The sequence below is a fragment of the Medicago sativa genome, chromosome 6, assembly GCF_051527215.1.
Source record: "Medicago sativa cultivar Bolivia chromosome 6, Bolivia_mono, whole genome shotgun sequence".
Lineage (NCBI taxonomy): Eukaryota > Viridiplantae > Streptophyta > Magnoliopsida > Fabales > Fabaceae > Medicago > Medicago sativa.
In genome coordinates, this window is record NC_140754.1 from 18,341,159 (window position 1) to 18,359,605 (window position 18,447).

Below are 18,447 nucleotides of genomic sequence, written 5' to 3' on the forward strand. Positions count from 1 at the left end.
TACACTTATTAACGTTTAGAGTAATATTTTATGTTTTTCCTGTCTGTTTTTATGTTACGCTAATGCATATAATTTTTTTAGTGTTGCTTGGTTGAGTGCTACCTCACCAATTTTTTTTTTATTTATTTTCCAATTTTTATATTTTTAAAAACTTTTAACTATTTTACAATTTTTTATTTTTAATTATTTAAAACTAAGTTGATGGTTCATGGTTTTTAAGGTTTATATTTTGACATATTACAATGATTCACAATTATCCGTCATTTTACCATCTATCCTTTCAATGTAATCTTCTTGACTGAATATTACTAAGCATATGTGAAGAGACTGAATATTGCTCAGCTGATATTACTTTTTTGACGTCAAAGAGATTTTTTATTTTTTAACGGTCAAATTATTAATAACCAAGTTCCTACACAAGACGCTAAAGAGTTTATGTGTTTCTTTCGTTCATTTTGTGTCATGTAAATATTGGTGTTAATCCCTTTTTGGTAACTCTATGACAATAGCGCTCACTTTTATAATTTTAACTAATATGTAATTTATGATGTTTTACTGCTCTTGATAAAACTTTCATAAATATTTTGATAAAGATTTATAATTTTTGTGCAATATTTATTAATTTGTTCATTTTTTCTTCGGAACAATTTTTTTACAAAATACGTTATTGAAGCCCATGCCTTAGACCATGCATCACAAATATTTGGATTATGCGACCTTCATTCTCAAATTTACGAAGAATGGTAATATTCCGTAATTTGAACATCTCTCCTTTAAAACAAGTTTTTTAAAAGTGCGTATAATTCACATGAAAGGACTCGATACTAAATTGCAGTTAATATCTGTCTTTGCTGTAGATCATGTGAAATGATTTATATACGTTGAAACTGAAAGACAAAATGATATAAATCAAGTAGAGAGACATTTAACTATCTGTCTGATTCAGAAGTTTGTTCACCTGAAAGGACTGGATACTAAATTGCAGTTAATATTTACCTTTGTTGTAGATCATGTGAAAGGATTTATATACGTGGTACTAAATTGCAGTTAATATATGCCTTTGCTAGGGGCGGCAAAAATACCCATGCCCACGGGTACCGTGGGTAAAATCCGTCACGGGTATGGATCGGGTAGCTAAACGGGTATCCACGAGTATAATAAACGGGTATTTGACTACCCATTATTATATGGGCACAGACACGGATTGGATTGTATCCATACCCACGGGTACCCATACCCGATAATAAATTAAGTAAATTACTAATATATCTTTATATATCATATCTTATTACTTAAAGTTTTTTTTTTTTTGAAGAAATCAAAATGGAATTATATTAACATCGGTGTTGGAAACCCCGCAGTACAAGGTGTACTACAGTTCCAACCCGGCAAAACAAACTGTCACAAATGTAAAAATACAAATACAAGTCAATCGATACCCAGACAATGTAAAGGGTTCGACCACCAACTTTGAGAACCGTACACAAAGGTGGCTTTATTGGCTTTAAGCCACCACAACGAATGAAATTTGACTTTATCTAAAAGCTTCTCAATAGGTGTTTCAGTGTTTTTGAACAGTCTGTTGTTCCGTTCATTCCACACCAACCAAACGCACAAAAGCCATAATAATTGTAGAAATGAGCATCGAGCCTTTGAATAACCTGTATAATGTATAAATTGGTTAAAATGCTCACTGATATTGTTGGTGTCAACACCTGTCACACCAATCCAAGATCGAATATGCTGCCAGAGAGAGCCAAAAACATGGCAATGTAAGAATAAATGTGATGCCGACTCCTCTTTGCCGCAACCCGAAACGCACATAGTGTCTGTGACCTGAGCAATACCACGCCTTCTGAGGTTGATTTTAGTTGGTAACCTGTCTTTCAGCAACCGCCACGCAACAATGGAAACTTTCAGAGGAACCTGCTTATGCCAAACAAGGTTCGTTGTCACGTCATGATTTAGACCTGTCATATGTGTCAGCGCATGATAAGCATCTCGGACTTTGTATCCGTCATTTTTATCAAGCTCCCATTGCCACCTGTCAGAAACATTTGACTGCACAACAACATAGCCAATAAAGTCCTACACTCCGCTACCAACTCCTCCTCCCACACCCATAGACGTCTCCTCCAACCCCACGCCTCACCACCCTCTTCCCAACCTCTAGCAAACATATCCGCCACCTTACTAAACTTATTTGTTGAGAGATCAAATAAGCGAGCAAACCTCCTACTCAAAGGAACATCACCTAACCATCTATCCTGCCAAAAAAGAGTATCTTTCCCATCCCCTATAACTTTCGAAACCCTCTCTGCAAAGCAGCCCCCATCAGACTCCCCCACTCCATCCCTAATCTTCGCTATCTCTCTCCACCACGGTGAAATTCTCCGGCCCCCAACCTCCAACCTCCCTGCCTCCTCTCCATATCTCGCCACCAACACCCTATACCACAAACCGCCTCTCTCCACCAACATCCTCCAGCACCACTTGCCTAATAAGGCGATATTGAATTCCCTCAACTGCCTCACCCCCAAACCTCCTTCCTCCTTTTGTAAACAGATAGAGCTCCAAGCAATCCAGGAAATTTTCCTGTTAACCTCACTCCCACCCCAAAATTTTTTATTAAAAATAGATTCAATGAGAGAAATAATACCTGACGGAGCTTTGAAGAAGGAAAGAGCATAGACAGGAAGCGATGTCAGGACAGACTTGAGAAGAATTAAACGGCCCCCGACGGATAAGAAGCGACTTTGCCACCCCGCCAATCTAGTTTTGATGGTATTTATCACAGGTTCCCAAAATGCTAACCTTCTAGGATCCCCTCCAATCGACAAACCGAGATACAAGAATGGAATTTTACCCACTTTACAGTTAAGTAAGGAAGCCGCCTCAACCAGCCATGACTCCCCTATATTAATGCCAACCAGTAAGCTCTTATGAAAATTCACTTTAAGACCCGACATGTCTGCAAACAAAGTCAAAACAGCCCGTAAAGCTCGCACATTTGCCCAACTTTTTTCACCTATCAAAAGAGTATCATCCGCAAACTGCAAATGAGAAACCACCTCCGTATTTGACATGCCAACCCCGTATCCTGTATACAAATGATTTTCCACCACGGATTTCATCAAAACATTCAATCCCTCAGCCGCCAATAAAAATAAAAAAGGAGACAGAGGATCCCCTTGTCGCAGGCCCCGATGCAATAGAAACTCATCTGTGGGACTTCCATTCACTAAAACTGAAGCAGTAGCCGTACTCACACACTCTTTAATCCATTTTCTCCAGAACACCGGAAACGCCATTTTATTCATGACCGTATCCAAATAACCCCAGTCCACCGAATCATATGCTTTTTCAAAATCCACTTTAAAAAGCATCAACTCCTTTTTTGATTTTTGAGCTTCGTCAACCAACTCATTTGCTATTAAAATGCCGTCTAAAATCTGTCTTTCTTTCACAAAAGCAGTCTGAGTCTCCGATACAACCCGACCAATAACCGACCTCAACCTATTGGCCAACACTTTTGACAAAATTTTATACAGGCACCCAACCAAAGCTATAGGACGAAAATCATTTAATCTCTGAGGACTGTCAACTTTAGGGATAAGAGCTATAAAAGTAGAATTTATACCTCTTGACAATTTTCCGTTCCTGTGAAATTCGGAGATAAATCTCATAAAGTCCCCTTTGATATCCTCCCAAAAATCCTTGATAAAACCGAGATTCACACCATCTGGGCCTGGACTTTTAAAACTATCACAATCCCACACCGCAGCTTTGACTTCATCTTCCGTGAAAGGTAAAATTAGACTCCTCCCTTCCACGTAAGACAACTGTTGGAACACTAAATTTTCTGCCCCTGGTTTTGAAATGTTTTGTGCCGCAAAGTGATTTTTGAAATGGGAGAAGACCGCTTGCCGGATTGGCTGAACACCTTCCACAAGATTGTCATTCACCATTAATGATACAATAGAGTTTCTTCTACGACGACTAGAAAGAATTGAATGAAAATACATTGAGTTAGCATCCCCCTCCTTCAACCAACGAGCCCGGGACTGCTGCCAAGTAATACTAGCACTAACACGCGACAAAGAATGAATGTCATGCGTTAAATTCCTCATCTCTTCCAACTCTTCCACTGATAACCCCACGTCGTCCACTTGATCATCTAACTCAGCAAGCCTATTTTTGAATCCTTCAATTTTTCCTAGAATATTTTTAACATGAGCAGAATGCCACTCCTTCAAAGCGGCTTTGATCAATTTTAACTTTTCACGGAGGACATAACCGCCCCACCCTTCAACTTCCAAAGACCGCCATTTTTCTATTACAAACTGTTTATAACCTGATAAATCTTGCCAACATTTCAGCATTCTTAATGGACGGGGTCCCCAATTTTCCTCATCCACAGACAATTGAAGCGGACAATGATCAGAGAGACCCCGAAGAAGGGATACTTGAAAACAATTGGGCCACTGGAGACACCATTCTTCAGATAATAAAAAACGATCTAACCTGCTCATAGCTGAACCATCCCCTTTAAACCACGTGAAACGACGGCCACACAACGGTAAATCTATCAACCCATTATCATCAATAAAATGGCTGAAGTGATGAACATCATAATTGACACTGTTACCCCTTTGAGACCACTTTTCCTCCACATTTCTAACCGCGTTAAAGTCCCCACAAAGACACACCTTCGCCCCACATAACTGTTGCAATCTATTTGCCAATGAAACCCATAACTCCTGTTTTGCACGATCTTCACACGGGGCATAAATATTAAACAAATAGAACTCCTCATTTGTGCGAATAAATCTACCATGAATATTAAGAACATGATCCTGACTACCAGAAGACCAAACCTCCACTTCCTTCGTATCCCACATAATTATCAATCCCCCCGAGGCCCCTACAGATGGTCGATAAGAATAAGCATGATTTGAATCTCCCCATAAAGAATTACATAAAAAATCATCACACACTGAAAGCTTTGTCTCTTGTAAACATAGAATGAACGGACTCTTCTCTCCCACCAACCTCCTGACTTCCCTCCTTTTCTCGATACCTCCCAACCCCCGCACGTTCCACGAAACAAGCTTCATAAACACCCCCACCACACACACACCCTACACCACGCCAACCTTTTAAACTCCCTCCTCCTCCGCATCTCTCTCATCCACCACAGGCATTAACACTGGCCCAACATCAACATTTTTTTGTCGGGATAACACACTAAACTTATTGTGACAATCTCCTTTAAAAGAAACTCCTATTACCTTACCAATACATTTCGCATCAGCTGCCTTCGCCACTTCACTTCCATTTAAAGCTACCCAATTTGACCAATCATTATTCACTGAACCCGAGGATGAAGATTCATTTTGCGACTTTAGACTCGCCACCTCTAATGACCTTGTGACTCTCTCCCTTTGACGACGTCGATTCTGAATTTTTTGTTTCAAGACCTTCATAATTTTTGACTTCCGCAAAACCTTCATAACCTTTTCTCTATCCCTGCTTGGGAGTCTTGCCACCTTTTTTAAGGTAAGAACCGGATGTCGTAGAGCACCTCCTGCCTTCTTTTTGACGTTATTTTGCAAGAGTCTTCCACCTTTACCTCCACCAACATTCCCCACCTTTTTCAAACGTTTGTTTTTAGAAGAAATAAGGCCTATGTCCCCTTGTTGAATATTTTGAAGCCAGTCTACACTCCAAGGTCCTGAATTGCCCAAAGAACACGTTGAGTATATGTTTCTTACTGTCTTCCGTTTCAAACCCCCTTCAGCCATTGTATTTTTTACAACCGTACCAGTTTTGGAACCTCCCGCACATGGCACTGCCTCATTAGGATCGGTCCCCATTGTGGCTTGCTTGTCATTCTCCATATAAAAATCCTCCTTGCAAACAGAAAGCTCGGATGATGTAGATACTTTAGTAGATTGTTTAACAGCCGGTGGACTTTCCGAATCTATATTAAGTTAAAAATTATCAAGCACCTTTATGGAATTCGTAGTCTCTACCGTTTCCTTACCCTTCACGTTCAAATTAACACCTTCAATGTCATCTGCTGCCTTTAGATCTTGCACTATTTTATCAGCTAGTATCTCAACATTTTCATTATTATGAAAATCATCAATTATATCAACATTTTCATGAGATTCAGACACATATTTCTCCTCCTCATCATACAAACAGACATCATCACCTAAATGAAAGCCCCATTCTTCGATGATTTTTATCTCCACCATCACACCATCGACAAGAATTTGATCCGAAGTATTTACCACATCCAATGAAGACGTGGAGATCAACACTCGAGCATAATCAAACCTTTCCCTATTTAAAGAGCAACTGTATGTACGTAAAAATCTTCCACAATCAACGACACATAATTTAAAAAAGCTTTCATTCCAAGCTTGCAAGGGTATTCCATACAATCGAATCCATGCACCCCTTTGAAACGGTAATACCTCTTCTTTCCAAGTCACCAAATTAGAAAAGATTAAATCAAAAAATTGTCTTGCTTTATCCACAATACTGAGCACGTCCGCACCTGAAAGAGAGTGAACAAAAACCTTGTCCGCCCCAATCGGTATTATATCAATGTCCTTAAAACCCGCGTCTTCCACCCTATTTTGAATAAGCGGTATCGACGCTCCATCAATTACCGTTCCAATGAGACCACGTTTTGCCCAATTCAAATCCTCAATACATGACCGGTATTTCCGAACAAGCTTTTTTTTCAACACCGTGTTATTTGTGCTTGCCTTCCTCGCCTCCTTTCCCCCAACTCCCTCTCATCCTCTCTTCCCGCTCCCTCCCACCCTCACCAACACCGATCCTACTCTCACCCCACCAGCCTCTCCCTCCTCCAAACCTCCTTCCTTCCTCGACCCCTCCTCACCTCTACCCAAAAACCCCTCCTTTCTTTTTTCTCCCTCTGGCTCCTTCTCCCTCACCCTCACCTTCGCTCCTCCTCCCTCCATCACCTCCTTCTTTCCACCGACACCCTCACCCTCCCTCACAACTCTCCTATCGAACCTAGCAAGCACAGCATGAACACGGTATTGCCCGAAGCACACATTATTTAAAGCTTTCAGTAATTTATCAACATCTCGCACCTTCGCATAACGAACAAAACCATATACTTCTCCATGTCTATTCCTATTGTTTGCAATAAAAACCTCTTCTAACATACCGCAAACTTCGAAACCTTTTCGCAAGAAAAAATTTGAAGCTTAAGGTGGAAAATTTGTGATGTAAAAAGTTACGAACCGTTTGAGTGTCGAGTCAGCAGCCGTTCCTTTTTCATCTGTGTCAACATCACGCACATTCTGATTTGCTGCAGAATCCAAAACGCGTAGGTTCTGTGCACGTTCTGATAATGTCCTCTGATAACGCTGCTGTGTGACCTGGTTATGCCTCTGGACGCGTCGTTCATGATGATGCTGATGAGTTGGAAAATCATCATATACATCCCGATCAGAGTCGCGGTCACCCCACCTTGTTGATCTTGCAATTGAGAAATCCGATCCTGTATCATAGTCCCCATAATAACGGTCCTCCCGCGAAGCATACCTAACCCTAGCTTGACGAAACTTGAAATCCTCCTTAACCCGAAGCCGTTCTTCTTCTTCCTGTAGCCTGTCCTGACCCTGGTAATCCTGTCACAGCGCTTTCCTCCTTCTCGGTCTCACTTCAGTCCATTGTCCCTCAATCCCACCCCTTTGTGGCACCCTGCTTGAAACCCTATCCCCCCCATTGTTCCTCAATTCCGGCGAAACATGCCGGTGCGATAGCCGATGACGTTGCCACTGACCATCGCGGTACTCTCGCTCACCCCCTCTCCCCATTATTACTTAAAGTTGGTACCTTATTGAAGAAAATTTTACCGCCCACCTAAAAATCCTCAATAATAACCTATTTTTATTTTAAATTTTTTTAATTCATCTTATTAAGTTCACCGTTTCCATTTCATTCACATTAAGTGGATTATGTATGGATGTTTAAAAGTTGAAGTTTTTTGGTAATTAAAAAAAGTTATTATTTGTACCAAAAAATAAATAAATTCAAAACTCCATAGGTACCCATGGATACCCATGGATACCTCAATACCCACGGGTACCCGTATAGTGGGTACCCACGAGGATACGGGGCGGGCACGGGTATCATATTTATCTAACGGGGCGGGGACAGGTATCATATTATCCGTACCCATGGGTATCCAAGGACATCCCTTTGTTGTAGAGAGGCTTTCAGCTATCTGTCTGATGCAGAAGTTTGTTCACCTGAAAGAACTGGATACTAAATTGCAGTTAATATCTGCCTTTGCTGTAGATCATGTGAAATGATTTATATATGTTGAAGCTTATCTGAAAACCTATCGGTTTATATGTTTATGTGTTTTTGGGTCTCTGTTTGTGACAATCGTAAAATCTTGAAACAAAAGCAATAACTGTAATTAAGCTATTTTGGAAAATCTGCTGATATCTGAGATTCAAAAATATCTTTTTCAAGTTAGATTAAATTTAAAATTGTATGCATGTTGACTATCGAACTTTGTTACGATTTAAAATACTATATAAAAAGATTTTAAAGCATTTGGATTAGACTTAGTGATGAATTTATGTTAAAGATGGTCATGGATATCATTTGCTTCATCACTAACTAACTATGTTTCTGTTTGTGTTATTTTTGTTTGCTATTCAATCATGATTTTCTTATTTCTTTTTGAAACCAGTAAGATTATTGGTAATTTCTTTAGGTGAATATACTTGCTAATGTAATACCGTTATAGCTGTTGTTTTCTGTTTATGGTTTTTGACTCAAATAAGTGCTTATATATAAGTTTGCTTGATTTTTTGGTTTTGTTGTATATACAGAGTATAAAGCCAATTGTTGGAGTTAAATTCTGCATTATAAGAATTCTGAATGTTACATCTAAGATGTTAAAAACTGATATAGTTTCTTAATCGTTAAATTACAGTTTAGTTCTACTATTGTTCAAATCCAACTTAACTTAACCCTTTTTTACGTCAATGTAGGCTAGAGTCTGTATTCAACAATGTTGGAAATCCTGCCCCGAATATGAAGGGGTGGGTTGGTAATTCCACCTCAGGTGTGTTGGAAATCCCCCCGAATGTGAGGGGGTGGGTTGGTAATTCCACCTTAAAATTGCGATGTGATATGCCCCAAGTTGCCTTATGTTGGCTTGTCTTTGAGGGGGTGGATTTAGTCCCACATCGGTTAGATTGGAAGCTTGATCAGAGTTTATACACTACAAGAAACATTACCTTTTGCCAGGGGCAAAACCCTTGTCAAAAGGACAGAATCCCTGGGAAAAGGGACGTTTGTGAGGGAATTTCCCAGGGGCAGAAGCAATGGCAAAAGCGCTCGTCGCAAACATTTTGTCAGGGGTTACACCCCTGGGACAAAAACGAGGGGCACAATCCCTGGTATATGGCCTGACTTTTTCCTTGTCATAACCCCTGGCAAAATCCCTCACTTTTTTCTGCAACTGACTGACGCATTGACTGACGCACTGACTGACTGATGGAAGGTCAAATCAGATCCGCAAAATACCAAGGACTAGTGAGGGGTTTAACCCCTGGCAAAGTGTATATTATTTTTTTTAAAAAAATTTTTATTTATAAAACCGATTATTTATTTAATTAATTAAATATTAAAAAAATAATTTTAATTAATAAATTGTATTTAAATTAATTAAAAAATCGAATTTTTTTTAAATTGTTTTTTAGCACAGATTATTCCTTAAAGCCATCTTGATGAACCTTAAGCTACTGTAACTAAAAAAATATACCAGCTTCATAGATGGTTATTTTCAAGTCAAAATGGATTTAAACAATTTAAAAGCCATAGATAAGGCTTTCCTCATTTCAATCAATATGACTTTTTTTTAACAAGCATTTCAAGCAATATCAGTCGGCCCTTAATTAATACATTGATTTATGTATTATCAATAACAGTGGTAACAATCACAAATAACAAACTTGGCCCTTTAAAACTTCAGCAAAGACACTTCACTCCATATCAAAAACTTTAACAAGAGAAGATCAAAATGAGCAGTTGATTCAATGGTTTGTTAATTTTCGGATTTGGAATATAAGGAGAAATTAAGGATTAATGAAAATTTGGTCTTTTTGCTTTAGATTTACAGAATAAACACGATGATGAAATTAAACAAGGTAGCTAAATCTATATCAAAAAAACAGATTTTTCATATTAAACAAAAAACATAAGTTTTGGTCTTCAACAACAAAATAGAAAAACTAAAGAACTAAATGAGTAAGCTAAATAATAGATGGCTTAACATGAACAAAGAGAACCCAATAATGGAGCTGCAAACTCCGGCGCGGTGGCTATGTATGATTGCACGGCGGCTGGGGAATGGGTCACGCAAAAAATTCTCCTTTGTTGAAACGAAAGGGACCAATAGAAAGCTCTTGTTGAGGGGATGAAGAAAACGATCTTATTTTGTTTGATCAGTGAAAATGGGGCTCAGATTCGCGCCTAAAAATGGTGGTTCGGTTATAAGAAGGAAGAAGGAAGAATGGTAAGCTTTATGAGTTTTGGACTTGTGTTCTTTGGACTTTGGAGAGATAACAAGTGATAAAATAAAATGTTGTAATGTGTGTATTTGTATGGTCCACCAAATCAATGAATACAAAAAAATGAAGGAAAGATAACGTGTGTGGTGTGTATTTGTTTCAATAAAAAAATAAAAATTAAGCAATAAAAGAGTGAAAAAGTAAACAAATGGTCTGCACTCTCTGCCACTCCCATGTGCTCTTGTCTCAATTTAAATTTCAATTTTCCCGCTTGCAATTTGCCGGGGGTTGTTTCATTTTGCCAGGGTCAAACCCCTGTTTTACGTGAACAGTGTCCCACTTTTCCTGAAGTCATTTTCCCAGGGGCGGCCCCTGGCTTTGCTCCTCAGAAATTTGCCAGGGGTTTCAAGGCCTTGTCAAAATCCCTGGCAAATGAACAGATTTCTTGTAGTGATAAAGAGGAGGCACTCCTCACCTTACAAGCCGGTTTTGTAAGGGAGTTAGGCCCCAAATTTCAACAAACAACACTACTACAATCAACACCACAAAGAAATCAACTTCAACTCTCCTGGATTGCTTCTTTCTGATGAAGGAATTAACTATGTCACACACTTTGGCAAGGATGACATAGGGGTGTACATGGGTAATGGAATCAAAATTGCCATTGGCTCGACTACGAGGGCATCAAAAACATGTATAAGCTGACACAACTAGGACCAATTTACATTCCAACTGTTTTCCCCGCACGAGTTAAACAAGAACCCATTGAGATCATTTCAGACGATGACACTGACACTGAACAAACAAATGGTGAGGACGAAGCAAGAACTAATAATCAAATTCAGCCAAATGCATGTCCTGTCAACAATTTGCAAAGAACTAATGCGGTGCATTATCATCACTTTGAGAAGGATGTGGCAGCAGCTTTAGCCTCCATTGAAAAACAACAAGCCTTGGTACGTCAAAAACCATTCTTAATAAATCTAGCATCATCTACTATTGTAAAATAAATATGTCAATCTATTAAAAATAACAAATAACACATAGAATAAGACTATACAAACTTACCACATATCCTCTGTTACATTAAATTCAGAAGGTGTTATAATTGTAATATATTAATGTCTCATAACATCAACCTTAAAGAAATAGTTTCTATTCAAGCAATCTATGTGCCTTTACAGTTCCATTTTTGATTTCATATAGCATTTTCCAAATCAAATATCCAAAAAAGTCTTGAAAAGAAAGTATCTAAGGATGACTTTAGAAGATTTGGAAACACACAAGACATATAATTGCAAGGTTAGGACTGCTGGCAAAGGGAATGCTGAGAAAAATTTAGGTGGTGAATGGTTTAACGTCGTAGACCGCGACTTACAAGAGGGTGATAGATTGATCTTTGATTTGGAGGATCCACCAACCAAAATGTATGTCAGACACATCCGCGGCCAATAAACAACAAAAGGTACTGATTACTTTTGAAAGAAACATGTTTCTTTGGTGTTAGGATTGCAAATCTATTTGCTTATACATTATTCTGTCCTCACTTTATTGCAATAGGAATCTCTCTCTGCTTATGCTAAAAATGATTTGGATCTCGCTGGGAGCTGCACTTCTGCAAATGTGTTAACAATGTACAATTTGTATAATATTTCGATGACTATGTGTTGAAACGATGGTTTGGATATAATAATCCAACCCTTTTTTGGTAATCAAACATAAATAGGTTTTTGACTATATCGCAACATCTATATTTTGACTGCAGTACACTATATGTGCAATAACAATGGTTGCTATGTTAGTTGCTATGTTAGTTCATTTCCATATTTGAGAAGGACAACAGTGCTCTATGATTTCAACAATACTCCTTAGAATCAATTCACTTTTAACCGTTAACAAATGCGATTGCCAACAAAATTATCCGGAAAAAAAAAAAAATCCACCCCGTGCGAAGCACGGGTTGACAGCTAGTTTATGAGAGAAAATTTTCGATGGGAAAAATATTTTTATAGGATAAATCTATCATAAATAATTTTATAAGTCTATACAAAAAATTTCGTACAAAACGGAGTTTGAATTAAAAATTAAGCGCGGTAAAATTTCCGTTTGTGGAAGAGACTGAAAATTAAATTCTCGAGAAATTTTCTGAAAAATTTATCATGAGTCGCTATCGCGATAAAAACTACAAAATATTCGAGTTGCGATAAAAATTCATCGTCGAAGGTATTATTTATTTTTATTTGATCATAAACTAAAATAAACGAGGTAGCATAATACTATATTATTAACATTTATTTATTTTCTTAAATTACGGGTCTTACATTACTACCCCCCTAAAAAGAGTTTCGTCCTCGAAACTTGGAGATAGGAATATTCTATTAATCGTAAACAACAACAAAATGCTTAGCGCTCAACGTATCATTTTTCCAAAACTCACATACATAATATTTAAAATTTCAATTTATGAGATTATCTCTAGTAATTTTATGCTTAACTAAACAACATTCGCTTTATTTGGAAAAAAAAATTCCACTAATTACTAGACCTTTTATACGCCTAGATCCAAACACTATAGTTTTTAACTCCGTCCTTAAATTAACACAAAGATATTTTCCTTTAAAAGGATCCACGAAACGATGATCTCATACCCTTTTAACTTAATGTATTGACATCTATACACACTATAACATGAATAAGAAAACATTCCCTCAAAAAAATGAGATAAGAAAACATGTTCCCTTCAACATGACTTAATAAAATGATATCCAATCCACTTCGAGATAAATCTCAATAGACTGTAAGGGTAATCAAATTATATTTTGTAAAAATTGCCTCTCTGACCCACTAAGCTCCTACAAGACTCAAAACCTAGTTATACCTTAACACATATGCGGTACAAGTACTTGTTTAAGTGAAGAAACGATTGACTAAATGAAGCAAAACTTGCTTCACAAAAGGGAAAAAGTTCAGAGTACAACAAGACTCCAAACAAATTTCTACCACTAAACCCAACTATTGATCAACTTAGGACAAACGACTCAAGGACTCTAAGAAAAGTCAACCAAAGCTTTGATACCACAATGTAACGCCCCGTTTTTCAACACCAAAAATTGTGTCATTTTTTTTTATTAGGAACGAAAACGAAAGAATAATGTTAAACCTTTTTAAACACAAGTTATAAACTTTTAAGAACAAAATAAAATTAAAGGTTCCTTTTCAAAATGAACGTCAGAGTTATATAGCGCTTTGTATGACGACTGATCAATTTACAAGACTCACTTACATCCCTACGCAGAGGAAGAATTTCCTAACCAAAGTATTAACTAAAATAAAAAGGAATCCTTACAAAGTTGTTACATAAAATTAAAAGGACTCCTAAGCTGATCTTTAACTATAAAAAATATAAAGTTGGGAACTGGACCTACCAATGACCTCACCCTAAAGGATTTCTCCTACTAACTATGCGACTGGTCTCGAGTACGTCCCCTGTGAACTTTATCTATCCTGAAGCTAAGTTAAACCCCCAAGGCGAAATAGTACGCGCATCCGAGGTGGTGGATTCATCATCGTCTGCCGTCGTATCTCGACTCCATCGGAATCATCATAATCTAATGGCGTATAGCCCACATATCCACTTAAAGGGTCACCAATCCGAAAATAACAAATATACAAGAAGCATAAACAGAGAAAACATTATACATGGATTAAAGATCTCATTTTAACCCATGTATGGTAACAAGTAGAAATTAAGATTAATAAATATTAGGCTAAAGTGCAACTTTGGCCCCCTATCTTTCAAAAAGTTGCGATTTTGGCCCCCTAACTTTGAAAACTACAATTTTGGCCCCCCATGTTTAGGGAAATATGCTCTTTTAACCCCCTAACATAAGGGAAATATGTCTTTTGACCCCTTATCTTTTCAAAATGTTGCGATTATGACCCCTTATCTTTTCAAAATGGCCCCTTTTTTTGGACATGTGTCGCCTTCTCAGCAGTTTTCAAAGTTAGGGGGACAAAATTGTAGTTTTCAAAGTTAGGGGGCCAAAATCGCAACTTTTTGAAAGATAAGGGGCCAAAGTTGCACTTTAGCCTAAATATTATTAAGACTCGATTCCTAATGCAATGCAGACTCTACATGAGTGTGAAGCCTATCACAGGACTTCACATGCAAATGATTCCGGAATTAATACACCTCCGCAGAGGGTCGTGGCCACGCCACTAAGGAGATGAGTATCTACTCATCTATCAGACTCGATGATCCACTACGGGATAAGGTGGTCTTCAACGCACCCCGTGCCACCTCTCCGGTGTGCACCTCGCGACTCCTCTCTGGTGGTCACGTTTACTATGAAATGCATGAGCATACGATTCCCCTTATATGCTAAGCATTTCTAAACATATGCAATATATTAATTATATCATCATCATCATATGTAATTCATTCATATCAAGAATATAATTTGCATATGTAAACATTTACTCACTTTGACAATTAGGCATTCTCAAACACGTAGTCAAATACAGAGCAATTACAAAACATAAATATCATTTCATTTTTTATTGGAAAATATCTAAAAATAGAAAGGTGCCCTTACCTCGACTAGCTTTTTATCCAAGCAAAATTGTCTTTTGCCCCTTTAATTTCTTTTAGTCATCAAAGTCCCTCCAAGTAAAGACCTTTATTTATTATCTTACTCATTTCCCTAATTCTCACTCACAGTCTCACTTTTCTCTCGAAGTTCACCACACCAACACTCAAGGAAACGGAAAAGAAAACTAAAGGAGTGCAGAAAGAGATGACCAGACTCGAGAGAAAGCAAGAAAGATAGAACTCGACTAGTTTCTACCCAAAGAGACCACGATGTTGAAGATCAAGAATAAGATCAAGGTTTATTACTTTTATTTTTTCTTAAGGTACAAGTTAAAACTTTTAGAAGTTATCATTTTCTAAAATAAATTAACATTTCAAAATAACGTGTAATTAATAAAAGTTTCCTATCTTTAACATGCCATGAACTATACTAATTCTTAACGTATTTGTTGTTAAACTCCTACGAAAAACTCGATGGAGTCTACATCACTTCCCGAATTTTGTTAAGTACGTTAAAACTTTACGCGCGGTCCAAATTTATTAACAACGTCAAAAACATTATTTTTTTTAAAAGCAATTGAGATCATAAATCAACCATTTTTTTCCTTAAAGTGCTAAAGACATAATACGCCAATATCGTTTTCTACAACTTTGTTATGAGAAAAGTTCATACATCCAATTTTAAGTTTTTATTCTAAAATAATAGTGTCTTTAATTTCTAACTTTAAACACATATAGTGCAGTCAAAACATAACTATCATATGATGTATACTATTTCATAGTATTTCTTTATTTCGATTCAAACCCACCAACTCACAGTTTCTCTATTTATTTCTATAAAAGTCAAATTAGTACTTAGGGTTTACAATTCATTCTTATTACAAAATTGTTTACCGAGAATAGTAAACAAACCCAAAACTTAAAATTAATAACACTAGTCAAACCGATTTCTTTTTAACTATCATTTTTGGCTACTAATTAAATCACTGATTTTTTTACCAAAAGTAAAAACAAAGGTTCAATTTTAAGATACCTTTAAACTTACCAAAAGCAGAAAAAATCAATCATGTTAAATATTCTATTTCACACTAAAAATAAATGTCCTTTCCAAAGTTTATGACTACAACTCTTAAGTCTACTAATATAATTTAACACTTTTGTTTTACACAACTCACATAGTTATATTTTGTTACTGATAGTTTGAAGAAGAATTAAAGTCTAACGTGTCCACATATTATTTTTCTTCCTTGGCATCGTCCATATGCATATATACACACGTTAAAAATCCAATATGTCCAATGTTTCCGGGGAAAGTTCCATATATGGCGAAAGGGTGTTGGCTTAAAAGTATATCCGAAGTTTAATTATTTTACATTCTTTTTATTTAATTTTTCATTTTCAAAGATAATAATTTCTAAAATAACCCTCCCCACACTCACACACAACTACATCGTATTTTCTTTAAATATATCCAACACAACTTAGTTAAATCAACAAAGTAAAATAATTAAACTCAATTCTTTTACAAAATTATTTTTCTTCAAAATCAAACTTTTCTTTTGGATCCATTAGTACCTATACACAAACTATGATATTCATGAAATAATTAAGCCTTAAAAATTAATCATATTCTTTTTAACAATTTTAAATGGTTCGGCCTTCATACAACTAAACCACATGAAAGAAAATTATTGATCTTTTAAATAAATTATTCATAATCTAATATGTTTTAACCTTTAACCCAACTCATGATAAAATCAAATAGTATATTTTTGTCAAAAAGAAACACATAGTTCGGCCAACACAAAAAAAAGAAGTGGAAAGAACTTTGTTCCTTTAAAAGCCTACTAACTATTAGATCAATTACTTTTGGAAAATAACACTTGAAAACGTTTTTTCTATATATAATAACAAAGTTTCGATCATAGAGGAAGTAGAATAAAAGGAAGGAAATTGTTACCTTAATTAGGTTTCTAGGTACCATAAAGTCATAGTAGTTTCTAACTCCCAAACACCACCATTTAATTTTCTTCATAATTACTTATAGGAAAATAAGAAGAATTGAAGTAGAGAAAGAAGGGAGCTCACGGAAGAGAAAAGGAAAGGAGGGTGAGTGTTTGTATATTATATTTAGAAACATGCTAAAAGAATCCAAGCCTAGTTAATTTTAGGTAGCTACTAATCTTCACAAAGGAAGACCAAACACTATTCTTTACCACTTAAGGATAAATATGAAGAAAAGGATTTCTAGAGAGAGAGAAGTAGGTAACGAGAGAGAAGAAGAAAGAAGAAATAGAAAGAAGAGAGATAGAAGAGAGAAGAGGGAAGTGTGTAACGTGAGAGAGGGAAGAAAAATGAGATGATGAAATGAAGAAATGGGTTTGGATATATAAGCATAAGTGCCTCTCAAAATAAATAAATAACATAAGTAAAGAGATATATGTCATGTAGGTGCCGTGTGAATTTGCAAGAGGATAAGACTAGAGTAGATATTTTCTATAAAGCCCAATCTTCCTTAACTTTATTAGTTACCATTGGTTTTTATGAGAGAAAATTTTCGATGGGAAAAATATTTTTATAGGATAAATCTATCATAAATAATTTTATAAGTCTATACAAAAAATTTCGTACAAAACGGAGTTTGTTTTAAAAATTAAGCGCGGTAAAATTTCCGTTTGTGGAAGAGACTGAAAATTAAATTCTCGAGAAATTTTCTGAAAAATTTATCATGAGTCGCTATCGCGATAAAAACTACAAAATATTCGAGTTGCGATAAAAATTCATCGTCGAAGGTATTATTTATTTTTATTTGATCATAAACTAAAATAAACGAGGTAGCATAATACTATATTATTAACATTTATTTATTTTCTTAAATTACGGGTCTTACAGGTTCTCAACTAGCAAGCATCTTATCAACCTGCTTCTTCACTAGTTTTCTCTAGTGTTCTCATCTCAGATTCATTCCACAGTGGACTGAGTCAATATCATTTGTTTCAACAAACAACTCCTACAGTGATGCTCAATGTGCAGTCACTGGTCGCTTTAAGACTCATCTGAAGGATGTTCTATCTTGTACCATTTAAGTACAATAGGTTACTCCTCATGAAGTAATCCTAGAGTCATAGTCTTCTTAAGGCACCTCATGACTCTTTCTATAGCATGACAATGCTTCTCATCCGTCTACTAGTAAACTTGCACAATAGTTTCACGACATCAGTAACGTCGCGTCTAATACATTCAGTGGCTTACCTAAGGACTGCCAATGATGCT

General features: G+C 36.5%; 2 long non-coding RNA genes and 1 pseudogene across 2 annotated transcripts; 1 reads left to right on the top strand and 2 right to left on the bottom strand.

The window, feature by feature from the left end:
- LOC146913398 (ATPase family AAA domain-containing protein FIGL1-like) overlaps positions 1 to 18,447 on the bottom strand; it is a 48,350-nt pseudogene that overhangs the window by 17,082 nt on the left and 12,821 nt on the right.
- Positions 11,428 to 12,391, top strand: LOC146913401 (uncharacterized). The gene is made up of 3 exons (XR_015013466.1): positions 11,428 to 11,539; positions 11,790 to 12,048; positions 12,144 to 12,391. It is a non-coding gene; the product is annotated as an uncharacterized LOC146913401 (long non-coding RNA).
- LOC146913402 (uncharacterized) lies at positions 13,793 to 17,554 on the bottom strand. The gene is made up of 2 exons (XR_015013468.1): positions 15,179 to 17,554; positions 13,793 to 14,191 (listed from the first exon to the last, which is right to left on the bottom strand). It is a non-coding gene; the product is annotated as an uncharacterized LOC146913402 (long non-coding RNA).